Source organism: Eptatretus burgeri, chromosome 11, assembly GCF_056783735.1.
Source record: "Eptatretus burgeri isolate ZD-2024b chromosome 11, Ebu_testis_v1, whole genome shotgun sequence".
NCBI lineage: Eukaryota > Metazoa > Chordata > Myxini > Myxiniformes > Myxinidae > Eptatretus > Eptatretus burgeri.
Window position 1 is genome coordinate 84428807 of NC_140971.1, and position 13419 is coordinate 84442225.

Here is a 13419-nt window from a genome sequence, read left to right on the forward strand (position 1 = left end):
GCTGTAGAATGATGAGGGTCGTGATTGGTGTGGCACTAAGAGGGCAGTCAAGGAGAGGGAAGGATCTATCAAACATTTCTTCTTCAGACAGTGATAAAAGCAAATAGAGAAAGCATGTAAGCAGGGGATAAATGGGGCCTCTGAGGAAGCCATTCAAATGAATGGGGAAAAGGGAAAAACTTTCTGTCTCAAGGTCCAAAAAGCCCAAAATAGGAGACTGATTTCCTCCCCTCCCATACAAATGAATGGAAAAAACTCTCTGACTCAAGCACCAAAAGCCCAAAATAGGAGACTCATTTTCTCCCCCTCCCGTACAAGCAAATGTAAAATTGAGACACTGATTAAAGCACTTCTTCCGTTTCATATTTTCTTTCCATTCAAAGAGCGAACCAATGAATATTTGTGCATGTTCTACTTTGGGGAATAAATTAATTTTCCTATTACATTCATCACCATCAAGTATATTCACAAAGATTACTTTGGATCTTAGTTCTTGGTTTAAATGTCTTTGTTGAGCAGAAATGAAATGATAAACTTCTCTTCATGTTCTTGTCTGACCACCTCCTGAGCCACATATCATTTTGAGATTGTAGTGGATTGTTTTTCCATTGTTCAATTGACAACCATCAAAGTTTTCAGTCCATTCAAGGATAGTAATTTTTTTTCTTTACATCCTCCAACTTATTTGTAATTAAATTTATATTTTGGTCCTACTCATGTACATTATGCCTGGTGTTGGCTTAATGGTTAAGGTAGTGGGCTTGGGATCCTCGGGTCCTGAGTTCAAATCCCGCTCAGCTGTTGAATTAACACCAGGTGGGGTTGACTCTGCCTGTCATCCTTCCGAGGTCGGCAAAATGAGTGCCAGCATGCTGGTATACTGTGTCGGAGTGGCGACCCGTCCAGGATTGTTCCCAATAGCCAAGGAGACTGCTTCGGCGGCACCAACGCTCTGCACAGAGTATGGTCCTAATGGATGGATGTACATTAAAATTATAGAGAGTCGATAAAATTGTTTTGTAGCACTGATATGTTCGCAAAATACTTTCCACACATCCTGTAAGCTGTAAAACAGTGCAGCTGAAAAACAGGAAGCTGTCTGAAACTGAAAAACAGCTGCCCCCCATTGTGTTCAAGCCCGGGAAAATTTCCAAGATTACGTAATCACACTTCCTCTAAGAGCTTTAAAAGTTACCTCTCGGTCGAAAATTTCTGTCTGATGGGTTTTTTTTTTCATTTTTTCTCATCTTGATGCAATGGTAAATGAACAGACATGGAGAATCTTTCTTCTGACGAAGAAAATAACGCTTCACAATGTTGGTAAGTGTGTGTGTGTGTGTGTGTGTGTGTGTGTGTGTGTGTGTGTGTGTGTGTGTGTGTGTGTGTGTGTTGTAAAGTCCGGTTTCCTCTGAGAATGACGGTGAAGCAATTGATTATTAATTAAATCATGATATGACAAACATATATTTTTTTCTGACAGGTTGTCCCCAATAAGAACATCATTGATCACTGATTTGGAACAGGAGGCATTTGCATATCACGATGAGTTGCAAAAAATGAATGATTTCCTTCAAGATAATCAATGGTTCAGAAGGGAATTGAATAACATTTTTGTTGGTTAGCAAGAAGTTCTATCACGCCCTACGATCCCGAATGATTCGAGTCAAGGGTGAGAAATCATCCCTCGATGTGTTTTTATGTCTTTATCTCTGCCCGTGTGTGTGTGTGTGTGTGTGTGTGTGTGTGTGTGTGTGTGCGCGCGTGCGCACGCATGTGCGTACATGTACATGTGTGTGTACATGTGTATGCATGTGTATAAATGTGTGTGTATGTATGTGTGCATATGCATGTGTGTGTGTGCACATGTGCTTGTGTGTGTGTGTGCGCACATGTGTGTGTATGTGTGTGTGCATATGAATGTGTGTCTGTGCGTATATGTGTGCATACATGTGTGTGTATATGTGTGTGTAAATGTGTGTGCATGTGTGCATACGTGTGTGTGTGTGTGTGTGTGTGTGTGTGTGTGTGTGTGTGTGTGTGTGTGTGTGTGTGTGTGTGTGTGTGTGTGTGTGTGTGTGTTGTAAAGTCCGGTTTCCTCTGAGAATGACGGTGAAGCAATTGATTATTAATTAAATCATGATATGACAAATATATTTTTTTTCTGACAGGTTGTCCCCAATAAGAACATCATTGATCACTGATTTGGAACAGGAGGCATTTGCATATCACGATGAGTTGCAAAAAATGAATGATTTCCTTCAAGATAATCAATGGTTCAGAAGGGAATTGAATAACATTTTTGTTGGTTAGCAAGAAGTTCTATCACGCCCTACGATCCCGAATGATTCGAGTCAAGGGTGAGAAATCATCCCTCGATGTGTTTTTATGTCTTTATCTCTGCCCGTGTGTGTGTGTGTGTGTGCGTGTGTGCGTGCGTGCGTGCGTGCGCACGCATGTGTGTACATGTACATGTGTGTACATGTGTATGCGTGTGTGTAAATGTGTGTGTGTGTGTGTGCACATGTGCTTGTGTGTGTGTGTGCGCACATGTGTGTGTATGTGTGTGTGCATATGAATGTGTGTCTGTGCGTATATGTGTGCATACATGTGTGTGTGTATATGTGTGTGTAAATGTGTGTGCATGTGTACATACGTGTGTGTGTGTGTGTGTGTGTGTGTGTGTGTGTGTGTGTGTGTGTGTGTGTGTGTGTGTGTGTGTGTGTGTGTGTGTGTGTGTGTGTGTGTGTGTGTGTGTGTGTGTGTGTGTGTGTATATACGTCTCTGTCTCTGTCCTTGACTCATTATTTTATTTTTATTTTTTTAAGTTCAAACACACAACTTAATCTTCTGGAGGAATCTGACACAACACTCTATCTTCGAGAGGTAAATGTTTTTAAATTATTATAGTTATTTATTTATTATTTTATTAATATCACTATATAATCATCTTTATATGCTCTAATGGGGTTCCTCTTGTTATAAACAGAATATGATGTCCGAGTTTTTTAAATCACAAGACATCTGAAGCAGACTGCTGGAAAAGATCGTCCATTCTCACAACTGAATATTTACCCAAAGAAAAATGCTTAATATTTTCAATCTTGATTAATTATATTTGCTTTGCTTTCAATTATTTAATTCTTAATTATAAAAAAGAATAATGGAAGTGCAAAGCAGGAGGGGGGGGGGTTGGGTTGGGGGGTAGGTGCGCTCCCCCAACGACCCACCACACCCCTTTCATCCCACCCCCTCCCCTCCCTGTGTGTGTGGGGAAGGATGGGATTTCAGATTTTTTTTTTCATTTCAGATTTTTATTCCTGATAAAAAAATTGGTATATCTCCCCCACATTTGTGTTTTGGGAATTCACTCTTTTGTGAGCCACACACCGAACATGTACCTTTTTGTATAATCCTATTATTTTTACTTTTAACATACGAGATATTTTTACTCTTGGTTTTCTTTTTACATTTTAGACAATAACTCATTTATTTGAGAAAAATTCCTACAGAGTGCGAAAACCTTTTTAGTTTCCAACATGCACATTTGAATCATAATTTTTAAAACATAAAGAAGCCTTAGAAATGTCTTCACTCTCTCTTCCATGTATTAAAGAAAAAAATGACGTCTTTCGTTCGTTTGTACATGAGAGGGGAGCGTTTCTTGGGTTTTTCTGTCAAGCAATAAATTCAATGGTTTTCACATATATAACACATTAGTTTCACAAATTTCCATTGAAATACTCGGGTATTTCCATCAAATGTCGCCATTTCCGTCTAGGTCACGCATTGCCATCTACCGGATGGCCGTCATTGGCTCACTTGAGGCACGTGTGAGGGGGGGGGGCACTGGGGACATTTCAAACTCGGTGCAATTGTATACAGCGCACACGCTGTAAAAATGTAAAACTTTAAATAAAGGCAATCACTGCAAGGAAAACGATGTTAATAGTCTTGACGCAAATATTTCTAATAAACTTGTCAATGCTTTGTTTTCCTCCTCGGTGCGTTGAGATTTATTTATTTTCTGTAATACCCCCAATCTTTTTCTAATCTCACTGGTTTCCATATGTTTATATTTATTTATTCTCTCTCTTTCCTCCCTCCCCTCCTTCTCTCTCTTCTCCCTTGCCTCCCTCTCTCTCTTCTCCCTTGCCTCCTTCTCTCTCTTCTCCTTTTCCTCCTCTCTCTTCTCCTTCTCCTCCTTTGTCTCAGTTTCTTCAACTCCTTCCTCATCCCTTACTATCATTGAATCACTTCCACTCCAAAGAATATCATATATATATTCATCAGGATTTCTTGTTATTCCTGTATCCAAAATAAAATTTTTTTACAACAGGAAACCAATAAAATTTCTTCTGAATTTCGAAAAGACCCTTGCGTTTTCTTAACTTTAAATTTTTTTCATTATTTAACATTTTAATTAAATCCAAAGTTGTTGGTTTATTAACATCAGTATAAAGCCAATCTTTTATTGAAAATACCTCATTCTTATGTTGTAGAACATATTTATTAAAATACCGAATACCCTTTTCTTGAAGGTATGCTTGGACACAGAAATGATAATTTTCTTTAAGCCTTCTTGCTGTCATTCATGTATTAGAAATTTATGACAAATTAATATAATGACAGGAAATACCTCCCCATCTTCCCATACTTAAACCATTTTGTATTTCCTTCCTTATTATATATAATCCTGTTCTTTGTGTTTTCATGATAGAAACTATGGCAAAGCCATTATTGATTTTACCCTTAATAAATTATTTAATTTGTCGTTTGCAAATCGTGCTTCCACAAAACTCATTCTTGGCACCAAGTGGATAATATTCTTCCTTATGAGACCGATTTAATTGTTCCAGGTCTTCCAGGTTAATTCTAAATGACCAATTACACCCTAAATCATTCATATCATACCCCCATTGTTCTATTCTCATACAAACGATACGCCCTTCTTTATAAAATTAAATTTTAATTGGAACTGTGAATTCTGTATGACCTGGAGATAAAATCAACACTTCTGTATCTTTGGAATACACAGCCGTTTTATTTAAGGATATATATTGTGATAAATCAATTAATCTCACCAAGTCATTTCCGTCAGTCGGGCTTGGATAATTTATTAATTTATAAGCATTTTTCATATTAATATTTTTTGCTATACTATATTTCTGCCATTCAGCCTGTGCCTTTGTGTAATAATTTTATAAATCCATATCCAGTTGTTGGGATACACAACAGATACAACCATCTAAAGCAACATAAGTCATTTATATTAGATTAAAAATAATGTCATCAAAAAATTTATTTTTGTTGAGTTGAAATAACACATATAGACATAATTGACCACAACACTTGGAATTTAATTCTTGGACTTTAAATGTTTGATAAACACCATTCTGAAAGAATTTTATGACTTCAACAGTTGGTGGAAGACTAAAACTATCAAAATAATATTTGTATTGACAATTAATATTTTCAAATAATATTTCTTACAATATTTGATAAGTTCTATATTTGATGTTGTATTCTTTCCAAATTCTTTAAACCACTCATCAATGCTCATTTATTTATTGGAAAGATATAATCCATTACCTGTTTAAGTTAATTTTACACCTGCTTGTGCGATAGAAGAAAGCATATCTCCAACTAACAATCTCACTTTGTCAGGCAGACCTTCAAGTTTTTCAGCAAAATCTACAATTACACAACTTCCACGAAATAATTTGTTTCTCCAATTCTTTGTTATGTCTTTCCAAATCTTTTTGAGCCTGGAGTTGAGCCTTCCTTTCGTTGGCAGTTTTCACCGCTGCTGAAATACCACCCATCAATGCGCCAGCCGCATTCAAACCAGAAAATAAAGAAATTAGAAATGGGAGAAATCCTCCATTCGTCTCTCTCTTATTGAATATATTCAATCTGTTAAATATATATTTATTCAACATTGGTTTTGACATTTTAATTTTAAGTGAGCCAGTGTCATTCAAGATTTTAACCTGTTCTCTTGTGAGCAAAACATCAATTCTTACTGCTCCTTTTCTCTGAATTGTATCAACGTTAATCAAACAAGGCTTTTAATTTTGAACACAAGATGATAGTTTATGAAGATTCATTTGATTAACATATACCCCAGTTGGCACTTTACTACTCATTTATTTATCAAAAAAATTATGTGAGACTAATCATAACACCATTATCTGTATAAATCTGTAATTCTGTTTCTTCCAAAAGCAAACAATATGTATCAGCTTCTTCACTCTCTCCTCTTTCAATGTATAGGGAAGTATCTACTTGATTATACTTTATAGTTTGCTTTTGAGCACTCAGGTCAATCGCATAGATTGTATACAGACTTTTAAATGCTGTCATATCCAAAATGGGTTCCTTATTTCCATTGCTTTCACAAACCTTTTGGTAAGACTTGTATGCTTCAGCATAATCATTTTTTCCCCAATTAATTTCCAATCTATCTCATGGATAAAATGTTCCATCTAGAGAAACACGAAGTTGTTTCACCTTCACATTATCACTCAATGCATTCTTCTTATCAGTAGCATTATCACCATCTGTTTTTTTTTTAAAGAAGCCACATATCGTGGCTTTCCTTCCAGAACACCCAAATTCCACGTGTAAGTGGTTTGGTTCAGTTTAACATGTTGACATCTTCTTTTAAGGTATGATACATTGAGTGGCTTCTTTGAGTTAAGTCTTCTATTCAACAAATCTTTTGTTTTAAGATGAGGAGTATATTCACTAATATACCAACTAATTTCATCAATGACAAATGGATTCTGAGCAGCAAAAGCATTAACCACACCAAAAAGCAATGTATTTTCATTATCATTCCTTTGCAGTTGAAATCTAATTTAAAGAACACACAGAACTTTATCATGATCACCAAATCCAAATATACCTTTAAGAGGAACTGCCACAGTAAAACCATTGTCTGCTTTTGTATCATCATTATACATTCCTTTCATTTGACTATATCCAGGGTCTGTGTTTGTTCCTGTTGACATATCAGGAATAAAACCTTCGACAGCCCCCTTTCCCATTCTATCACTAAATGAATATAGTGGAAATTTCATCATTTCAGATGTAGCAGAGACATAATCATCCGCTTCAACTTCTTGTGTTCCAATATACAAAGAAACACTATCAAACATTTTCCAGAATAAATCATTTATGAGTGTAGAGTTTGTGTTTGTCGCAGCCTTAGTGAATGTAAATTTACACAACAAGAAACTTTTGCCTAGTTTCAAATAAGTTTATAACAAACTTATTCAAATAAGTTTGTTGATTATTTATTTCAAAACTTTTTTGTTCTATTTGCATTCCAGTCTGTTCCAGTTATTGCATTTACCTTGAAGTAGTCTTCTTTCTTCGTCGAGTTTGAGATGACAATGCTATCATCCAAATCATAGATACTATCAAGTGCTTCCATACTTGTATTTATTGAGGAAAAAAGATGTTTTTTTTTTTGTTTGTTTGTTTTTTTTTGTATACCTTGGTCGAGGCTCGTATGAGAGCTAACACACAACTCACAGCAAGGAGGCATGAGACAAGAGGGGCGGGAGTGGAAGGGACAAAACAGTGGGGAACAGACACATTAGGTGAACTGTGGAAGGGAGAGGGATGGGGATGGGACGGGGAACATGGCGAAGAGAAGATGGACATTTCAGGGACTTTCAGGAAGGAAAGTAGGAGAAATGAAGGAAGTGGGCTTGGGTGGATTATCGGGGGTAGAAAAGATCGAGGATTTGGATGGGGGAAGATAAGAGGTGGTGGTGAACAGCTGTTTTGAAAGCCTGGAGGAAAGAATGGGAAAGAATAGAGTGAGGAAGTTTATTCCAAAGGCGGGAAAAAAGAGGAATGAAAGAGTGAAGATGAGCAGTGATTCGTGATTTTGGTAGTTTTACCAGAAGGGGTTGTTGGCGGACCTTGAGCGCCCTGTGGAAATGTGGTGGGGACAAATCGCAGAGAGAGCAGGGGGGCAAGGCTGGAGAGGAGTCGGTAGAAGACAGAAAGACCACCGACCAACCTGCGGTGATTGAGTGAGAGGCCCAAAGACTCAGCTTCATTGCGGGAGATGCCGATGATCTTAAATGCCTTGGTTTCGACAGCGTGAAGCCGAGAAAGGTGGGAGGCAGGAGCACCAGCCCAGAGGGGAGAGCAGTACTCCATCAGGCTACGGACAAAAGCTTTGTAAGTGGTCAGGAGCTCAAGAGGGCCGAGGAAGGACTTAGCACGACGGAGGATTCCCAGTCGGCGACTGGCTTTTGAGGCGAGGTTGGAAATGTGACTTTCCCAGGAAAGGTCATGGCAGATAGTGAGACCTAGAAGCTTGAAAGAAAAGACTTCTTCCAGAGGATTGTTGAGAAAGTGGATGGGGGTTTTGTAAACGGTCCTTTCGAAGAGACATAGTGAGAGTGTGAGATTTGTCTGGATTGAAAGACATGTTCCACGTGTTGGACCAGTTTGTGATTTTATCCAGATCTGCAGTGAGTGAAGAAGCTGCTGCTTGCCGGTCTGAGGGATGACAGATGGTACGGCAGAGGGTGGAGTCGTCGGCAAAGAGAAATAGAGGATTTTCCAGAGAGTCCGAGAGATCATTGATGAAAACCAGAAAAAGAACAGGGCCCAGAACGCTACCTTGAGGAACTCCAGCCTGCACAGGAAGAGGGGATGAAAGAACTCCATTTAGGGCCACACGTTGACTGCGACAGGAGAGGAAGTCTGCGAGCCATGAGTGGAGATGGCCTTGAATACCATGGGAAGAGAGTTTGGTGAGTAGGGCAGGGTGCCAGACCGTGTCAAAAGCACGTGATATGTCCAGGGATACGGCTCGGATTTCCTGTCTGGCATTGAGGACCTCCATCCATTGATGGGAGAGCAGAAGCAGCATATCCAGGGTAGAGTGACCTGGTCTGAAACCAAATTGATGATTGGAAATCAAGCCATTGGAGAAGAGGAAGGATTTCATATCTGAGGCGATGATGGATTCCATCACCTTGCTGATGATTGGGAGAAGGCTGATTGGTCTGTAGTTATAGGGATCTGTTTTTGCACCTTTTTATGCAGGGCAGTGATGTTAGCAGATTTCCAAGCAGATGGCAGATGACCTTGGGCAAATGAGAGGGTGAATAGAACAGAGAGAGGGTGAGCAAGAGCAGAAGAGCAGGCTTTGAGGACACGTGGGCTGATGCCGTCTGGACCGGTTGCAGAATCTGACTCGAGGTTTGAAAGCAAGCTCTCCACCTTGTCAGGAGAAAAGGATACAGAGTCCAGGGACAGTTGGGTGCGACTGGGTAAAGTGGGTAGAGATAGTGATGGGTTTAGGACACAAGATTTAGCTGCAAACACCGAGTTTAGACATTCAGCTTTATCACGTGTGGAATCAGCAGTGCGGCCATTTGAGGTAAGGGAGGGGATGGAGGGGGAACATACACCAGAAACAGATTTGATTAAACGCCACCAGGATTTTGAGGAGGGAGAGAGGTTTGAGAGTTCAGACTTGAGATGAGAAAGATGTTGTTTTCTGGCTCTCCTGAGGGTAGATACACACTTGTTCCGAGCTTTGTGGAAAGAACTGAGATTGCCCTCAGTTGGGTTTGCTTTCCATGAGGCAAAGGCAAGTTGTTTCAGGACAACTGCCTCGCCACAAGCTTCAGTAAACCAAGGGCGGGAGGAAGGGTAAGACAACTGAACACGAGAGGGGATAAATCTGTGCATGAGGGAGAGCAAGTTTCTTTGAAAGAATTCCCAGGATGAGTTGATGTTTGAGAAAGTAGTGATAGGAGACCAGTCTGTAAGTTTGATGGCTGCTCGGAGACCCTGCCAGTCGGCTTGAGTGAAATGCCAGACTCGACGGCGGTGAGGTGGTTCTCTGATAACAGCCAGAGAGATGTCCACTTTAACAAGGACGTGGTCAGAAGAACCAATTGGAGCGAAGGAAGAGCAGCAGATATTGTCAGGGAAATTTGTCAAAATCAGATCCAGAAGAGATGGAGTACCATTGGTTGAGATCCGGGTCGGGAAGTTGACCGATTGAGTCAGTCCCAATGAGTCGCAGAAAGCTTTTGCTGAGGTGCCATGGCAGGTGAGAGAGGTACCCACACCTAGCCAACTGGCGTGATGACAATTGAAGTCACCACATAAGAGGAAGAGAGAGTTTGGATGAGAAGATAGAAGATGGTCCATGTTTTCGGATAGTGAGATGTAGATGGAGTCATCACTGTTCGGTGGACGGTACAGTACACATATAAACATGAGGTGGGAGTGGAGGGGAAGCCGAAGCCAGAGGTATTCCTGGGGGTGTGGGGGAGTGAGAGCAGTGCATGGAGAGTGAGGAATAGAGTCTTTGATGAAGAGAGCAACACCTCCACCAGGACGAGGCTCAGGTCTGTCATACCGTAAGAGGGAGTAGCCAGGGAGAGATACTTGGGAGTCAGACATGTCTTGGGAGAGGAAAGTTTCTGTTAGGCAGATAATGTCTGGTTTGTCAGTGGCAACCTGTATGGAAAGATCTGAAAGGTTTGAGCGAAGGCCCCGGATATTTGAGGTCCACACTTTTGAAACCCTGACCCAAGTATTTGAATTCTTTTCTGTCGTTCTTGGGGAGACAACTGAGTTTTGCCTTTCTTAATTTATTTTATTGCTTGTAATTTATGAGATTCCTTTTGGGCATCTTTTACACTCTTTATAGCAGCCGCTACATTTCCCACAGCAGAAGCAGTTCAACCAATTAGGTCTTTATGTTTCAGAATAGTTGAACCTTTACCCATTAGAGTATCAATTATCCCATCGCCTTTTTTTCTAAATTGATGTCCGACACCCCTTTGTCTCTTAGGTTTATAGTATCCTCGACCAAGATACATACCTTCATCCTTGTAGTATGGGGAAAGGAACATCCCATCCCTTGTAATTATTTTATATTTTCCCAACTCATGTTTCCTCACAATAACCATCGTATTTATTTATTGGAAAACTTCACGTTGGTGAATTATGATGGATATAATTTCTCCATTAAAATAAATCATGCGATTATCTTGGTCAGTTATCCTAAAATTTACTCTGTATATGGTTTTTCCAAACCAGATTTTTGGGTTTCATATTGAATTTATAACCAATTGGGGTTGAGTATGCACTGAATGAAAATATTGTATTTGTTGTTATTCCATCATTATAAGCGCCATCAATCAATTCACAATGAATTAATACCGAATTTATGCCTGAGGATATTTGAATGACATTATCACTGTAAAACGTCCCATTAGTTTCAATCTTTTTTGAGGTGAAACCCAATAACTCTCGAAGTGAATTATCAATTGTGAAATCAACCTTGTAGTTATTTTTAAGTTTAATCGTTCATTTTGAAGTATGTTTTTGAATATCTGTAACAATATTTTTTGGTTCATCACCCTGTTCTTTCATAAGAAGAGCAATTTTGGAAGATATTTGAGAAATCTCATTTTCTCCGGGTGAAACTGTTATCATTTTGTATCCACTTCCCGGATTATAACTAAACTTGTCATTTATCTCGGTAATATTAGAGAAGGTATTATAAGTTTCCATGGACAATAAAGACCTCATATTCTTTTGTTGTGTCAAGTTGTAGTGGGTATGGGAATGAAGATGTCTGGTCGCTTGTTGTGAAATTAAAACTAAGGATTGTGCTTCTCATCTTATTTAATATGAGATAAAATGTCTTTGTATTGACATTTATTAATTATTCTCATGTTCATCAACTGGTCTAAAATGGTTGATGCTTCATTGAAACAATTATTTCCAGCCTTCTTACTACCTAACAGCAATAACAGTCTATTACCTAATTGTGATGGGTCATTTGGAAGAAAAGTAACACCTGAACCAAGGATACTTAAAGCGTGAATAATGTGTTTCTCCTTCTCATTCTTCCTACTTTTACCAGATCGACTAACCCTATAATTTAGAGAGTCCAGCAGATCAATATATACTCTATCATAATTGTTTTTCATATCCAATGGTTTATCAAAATACTTTGATTCATCCCTCACAGTTGAATCTTGTCTTCCATCTTTTGTGAGAAGAAACATTAATCTGGGGGTAAATTTAACAGGGAGTTGAGCAGAACTCAAGAACCTTAATTCATCATTAAATATCAATACCTTTTCTTGAACAAGATGAAATATTGCTGGTTGTTCTGTTGGAATGAGTCCTGCTATGGTTTTTTAATCTGCTGAATATTCATTGTTTTGAAGAGCATGTACAAAATAATCAGGGGGTTGATTAATCTCTTCCATTTGTTGAAATAATCCTTCATCATCATATTCTAATTCTCCTATATGCTCTAATTCTTCCTCCATCATTTGACTGAAATATTTTAACATTTTAAGTTTTTTTGGAGTATATTCTATTGTGGGAACTGTGGAAGCATCTATAATTTTTTCGTGGGAAGTTTGTAAAAGTGGTTTCAAAAATTTCTCTTATTTTCTTTCAAATGCTTCTTCACCCATTAGTTTCTGTCTGCATTTCTTCTTTTTGTCTTCCTGTTGTTTGACAACTTTTGAAACCAACTCTTGATGCTCCTTTAATCTTCTTGCTCTTTCTTTCGCATCCATTTATTTATTGGAAAATATCATTCACTGAATTATACAGGTCAACAGGGAAATTTTCCTTTTCTTCATCATTAAAGTAGATGTGTTCAAATAAATCCTTTTCTTTAAATATTTGATCAAATTCTTTATTAACATTAATACGAGTTGTAATTTCTTCTTCACTAATACTTGTATCTCTGCTTTTCATACTTTGCGTTGAGTTTCTTCATCAACATCAAAACCGAATGATAAAATCTTAACCCCATTACCACTCAGATGTTTCATAATTTGTCGCATTTCTTCTGGATTAATATCTAATATCCTAAGACCACCAGATTTTAGTTTCTTTAACTCACTCTTACAATGTGAATATTTTGTTGCACCAAGATAAACCTCCTCAAATATTTGGCATTCATTCCTCAAGCGCATATGTTCATCTACTAAAATATAGTAATAAGCTTCACCTTCTACTTCTCCAGGTCTTATTGCTCTTGTTGTTGATACAATAAAAATTACATGGTGCTTTTTAAGCAAATTAAAAATATTCTCATTTGTACTGTGCAAGAACCTTGATTTATGAAAGTTTTTTCCAGAAGCAGATTTACCCACAATATTTATAATAATAGTTGTCATTTATATATGTAATTGTTTATAACATAAAAAATATATCCCTTTATATCTCATCTTGTGTCACAACAATATATTGATATTTTTCAGTCATGTGCTTCATATAATCCCCAAATTCCTTTTTACGACATAACGTAGAACAATTGTCTCTCCAAAAATTGTTTATTTCTATTGAATTTAACTTGAATAAAATAAAAGTATTAGCATTGTTTCTTCTTCAGCG

General features: G+C 38.1%; 1 long non-coding RNA gene across 1 annotated transcript in view; it reads left to right on the forward strand.

The window, feature by feature from the left end:
- The first annotated feature begins 1197 nt into the window (after positions 1 to 1197).
- The window catches only part of LOC147017512 (uncharacterized), a 43494-nt gene continuing 31272 nt past the window's right edge, over positions 1198 to 13419 (forward strand). The window contains exon 1 of the long non-coding RNA XR_015049539.1: positions 1198 to 1320. This is a non-coding gene — a long non-coding RNA (uncharacterized LOC147017512). The remainder of the gene's footprint in view (positions 1321 to 13419) is intronic.